A 4988-nucleotide genomic window follows, 5' to 3' on the forward strand; every position below is an offset into this window, starting at 1 on the left:
GTTCTAAGTAAGTTGAGACAATGTAATTAGTCAGTAATTTATTTGTGTTAACACCCTTGAAATGTAATATCAACTTTTAATATAGTGTTACAAAACTATTTCTTTGATTTTGTGGTGTAAACATTTTTCTGTATTCTATTACAATGAATGGAACGGTATGAGGTGATGTTGATTTTGTTGCGTGATATAATTATGTCGTTATAACGGAATTAAAAGTGGTTTATGTTTTAAATCCGTCAAGTGTTAAATCCATTAGTGGAATTTTATTGAGTGGGCGAAAATTTAATGGTAGGAAAGACTAATAAAAATGGTGAAATAAAGACAATTAAGACATATACATATAAATATATACACAAAATTTGCGAAACTGTCTGTTATTTTACGTAAACTTCCTAATTGAGAACCTCTTCCTTTTTTGGAAGTCGGCTAAAAACATAACTCGAAATAACTTCTATCTATAACTAAAATATTTTGATCTTAATGTGAAGCGACGACCAAAATTTGATAGTTTAGGTATTAAAATTAATAAAGAACCATTATATTTTTCAACACATCCTTTTACGAATGGCAAAAGTGTGCATCGGCCGGGAATCGAACCCGGATCAACTGCTTGGAAGGCAACTATGCTGACCATTACACCACCGACGCATCTGCTTGATGACGCGAAATACGCAATCAGATTCTATAGATGGTAAACCGGTATCTATGCCAAATGACGTAATAGCACGAATTCAATAGGTTTTTTATTATTTGTAAAAGCAATGTTAATGCAAATAAACGTTTTTATGTATTCAGAACACCTAGTTTACGGTACAATAGATTCAGTTTGTTACTATTTCATGTTAGTGCACTACAAAATCTTCTAATACATAAAATTCCCGTGTCACGATGTTAGTTACCGTACTCCTCCGAAACGGTTCCACCGATTTTTATGATATTTTGTATACATATTGGGTAGGTCTGAGAATAGAACAACATCTAATTTTCATACCCCTAAGTGATAAGGGTTGCTCACACAAAAAAAAAATCTTGGACGAAATTGTTTGTTTTTTTTTTATAATATGGCTTTAAAAATACATACAACTAGAAAAAAAATATTCGGCAAAACAACGTTTGCTGGGTCAGCTAGTTACAATATAAAGATATCCAAAAAGACGTTATTTTCTAAAATACTTAAAATTCATGAAGTTCTTAAAGTATGCTATTTAAATATCTTTGGACTTCGCTAGTGTAGATCATTGCTCATTTCCTTAATTATAATGATAATATGATGGTTTTTCGTTATATTTAACTATGCACGCCAAACATCTTGTAATCTGTGGAAAATGTCGGAAAATTATTATTATATGGGATGAGGCTTGTGCCCAGCTGTGGGACGTATTCAGCATGATATTATTATTCTAATTTCGTAGTGTAATTCTGAAGGCAGTTCATTGAAAATAACAAAATAAAAACAAAATGCCTCTTTCCGTATAGGACTGAGCATTGATTACCACGTTTGCTCACTGTCTACCATAATACTATTAAATTAAGTCGTAATGGTGGACCCTCTAGTTTCCAAATGATGTTTTTCCGTTTCATATTATAATTAATTATTAATAAAATGTAATAGTTAAAAAAAGGACCAGGAATTAAGGAAAAGAACATACAATATGATGCAATGCGTTTGTTTTCTCAGATGTTACATTATTTAAACAATTTTCCTTAATCAATGTTATTCAAGGTTATTGATATAACACCTATGAGTATTAAAAATATATCTTTTGATATTGGTTTGCTATTCATTTTTGAAAACGTCTTCAAATAAGATCTTTCACAAACGTTGTTAATGTCTCTATTTCCCTTTAATGAGTTTAGGTGTAATAGACTCTTTGTGAATACATGTTTTTTTAAGGAATTTAATACTTGTCGCGGGGGTTTCACAAGTATACAAATTACATTCACAATAACAATAACACCCAGACTCAGAATAAGCATTCGCGGATCAAGTGCTTGTCCTACGCGGGGATCGAACCCGCGACACGACGCGCACAGTGGTGTTGACGTGGTGACCTCAACCACTCGTTACCATGTTACCTTTTGAATTTTACTATTGAAATTGTTTTAGAAAAATATCACTATGTTCCATTTGATGGCATATAAAATTATCTTTATTTAGACAGCTCTTTGGACCAATACTTATTAAGTGCAAAAAATAGAGTGTTTGATGACTTGTGATTTTGAAAAAGTATGAGTCATCCTTATAAATATATCACTTTTTGTGCTACTCTTCAGTGTGCAAAACCTTAATTTAAAATAATATGTTCGTTTCGAAAGCAAACATTAAGAATAGATGTTTGTAGAATATTTGCAAGTGCTCTTGTGACCGCAGGTTATTCAAGTGCATTCCAAATATTTTCCATATTCCATTAATTTGAATATTTGTCAGTTTTAAAGATATCTAATATATAAAATTCCCGTGTCACGATGTTAGTTACTGTACTCCTAAACGGTTCGACCGATTTTTATGAAATTTTGTATACATATTGGGAAGGTCTGAGAGATCAACATCTATTTTTCATACCCCTAAGTGATAAGAAAAACACAAACAAAAAAAAAATTTTTTTGGACGAAATTGTTTGTTTTTTTTTTAATAATATGGCATTAAAAATAAATAAAACTAGAAAAAAAATATCCGGTAAAACAACGTTTGCGCTTGTCAGCTAGTATATGTATAATACTTCCGTATAGTTATTTATTTAACTGACTGTTGACCACGGCTTTGCTCACCTGATAATCCCTCTTTGACGAATTTGTATAAAAGTGGTCTTTGTGTTAAGGTAACCACATCGGTCCAGAATTTTAGCGTGAAGGCAGGCTTAGGTCATGTTTGTGAATAAGAATTAAATATTTCTATTTATTAAACAGATTTCTTAAACGACTCCTTCAGTGAGTAATTTAATCCTTGTGTTGTGGGCAGTTTCACACATATTCGAAGACTCCCAAACTCAGTAGAAGCATTCGTATTCTGTACAACTGAATTCGTTTTATCAAATTAATTAAAAAAATAGTGGCAACAACAGTGTAAGAAAATTACACATAAATTATTATAAAACTCTTGATTTTATTGTTGAAGCGTGTAATAAAGAAATACTATTAACATAGTTATTTTATTTACATCAACTTTATGAAAACACTTTAATGTTTATTAAAGTGTGTATTTTTTAAATTGTCTCGACAGGTGTTAGACATTTTAGCCTTAATAAAACACTGTAACATATAATTTGAGCTTTACTGCTCAAAAAATAGGGTATAAAATTCTCTATAATGATGGTACTCAATTTTCTGGAAACAACTTCAAGTGAATTTCAACTTTATGCAGTTATGTTAAAGTTGATTTTTAAATGAATTGGTATATAGTCTGGGAATATTTCCTTAAGGACCCGAGGTTCCGTCCGAGTGGTTTTTGTGGGAATTTAGGGTTCCTTATAAGAACGGAAGTAAGGAATCATGTTTATTACGAGGGGGTGATATTAATTCACATGTGGCATGCTTTCCCGTTGCAATGTCTAATTTTAGGAGGGTTAAAGGGTGGGCCTTCTTAGTGGGTTATAAGGGAGAACTGGTATTGTTTTGAGATTTTCAAAATTTACAGTGGAAAGTACAAACTGCTACTACCTAAGTATAACTACTACTGTCCTACAAAACTACGAATTGCATCTTAATATTGAATAACAATTGCATTTTAAATTTATTCAAATCTCATAAATACCTATTTTTTTTCATCATGATCGTGTTCTGGTTCTGGTTGTTCTGGTCATTGGATACATGAAATGGGCTGCTTTTTTAAGACGACTAAAAAATCACCGTGTATACTAGATTTTTGAAAACAACCTCTTTGATTACTTTAGACAATTTAAAAGAATCATGTCTCGGTAATGCTTGTTGACGGTGCTTTTAAGACCATCTTCCAGTTCAAGCATCAGATCAGCTCTGTCATGTGTTAATACTGTGATATCACATTTTCACGTAACAGAACAGCTCAATCGGAAACTACGAGTTCATCAAATTCTAATTGATAGAATTCATTACAAACGGACAGAAATACAGACAGACGGATAACTCGACTCATGGAATTAAAGATAAACTAAAAGATAAAGGTAACAAAAACATACAGCCAACTTCAAATAGAAACTACTGAACCAAACTTGATGACATTTTTATGGGACAAAATAACAGCTATCTAAGAATGAAAGAAGAGTTATCTTTTGACCAGACCGGAGTTTAAAAAAAATCGTCAATTTAAGAACCTCTCCCTTTTTTAAGTCGTTTGAAAAAACTGCACAAACCTTACTTACGGTCAACAGCTGACAATACCTTTGCCATTCAAAAAGAAAGTAAAGACAGTTACAAAATAGAACCTTTTTACTCCAACAAAAAAATATTAATAAATACTTTTTTATACAATAGCAATGTGAAGTAAAACCTAACGGGTTTAAACATCTGTTTTAACGGTAATCTATACTAATATTATAAAGAGGAAATATATATTGTTTGTTTGTTTGTTTGACACGAATAGGCTTCGAAACTACTCGACCGATTTGAAAAATTCTTTCACTGTTGAGAAGCTACATTATCCCGGCTGAACATAGGCCGTAATTTATTTCAAAAATATTAGGGTTCCGCAAGAAAATTGCGATATTGTAACCTAAGGTGTCACAACGTATATTTTCCAACCACGCGGACGAAGTCGCGGGCAGCTGCTAGTAATTTAGAAAGTTAACCATCAATCATAATACTCGTAAAAGATGACTTGATGATTGTAATAAATAATTTGATTTCAATTAGATTCTTCATCTAGAATGCTGTATTATTAATTTAATTTAATTTAATTGATTTATGTATGTAGGTTATTAGGTGTGATTGATTCTTTTGTGTGATGTTTTGGGTTAAAATAGCTACTTAATTTGGTATTTCTCATATTTCGGAATTATGAGATGGTTTACTGT

At 31.5% G+C, this 4988-nt stretch overlaps 1 non-coding gene across 1 annotated transcript; it reads right to left on the minus strand.

Annotated features, from left to right (window-relative positions):
• Positions 1-576: 576 nt before the first annotated feature.
• On the minus strand, positions 577-648 carry Trnag-ucc. The gene has a single exon. It is a non-coding gene; the product is annotated as a tRNA-Gly (tRNA).
• Between the last annotated feature and the right edge of the window lie 4340 nt (positions 649-4988).

The sequence above is a fragment of the Trichoplusia ni genome, chromosome 18 (assembly GCF_003590095.1).
Source record: "Trichoplusia ni isolate ovarian cell line Hi5 chromosome 18, tn1, whole genome shotgun sequence".
Lineage (NCBI taxonomy): Eukaryota > Metazoa > Arthropoda > Insecta > Lepidoptera > Noctuidae > Trichoplusia > Trichoplusia ni.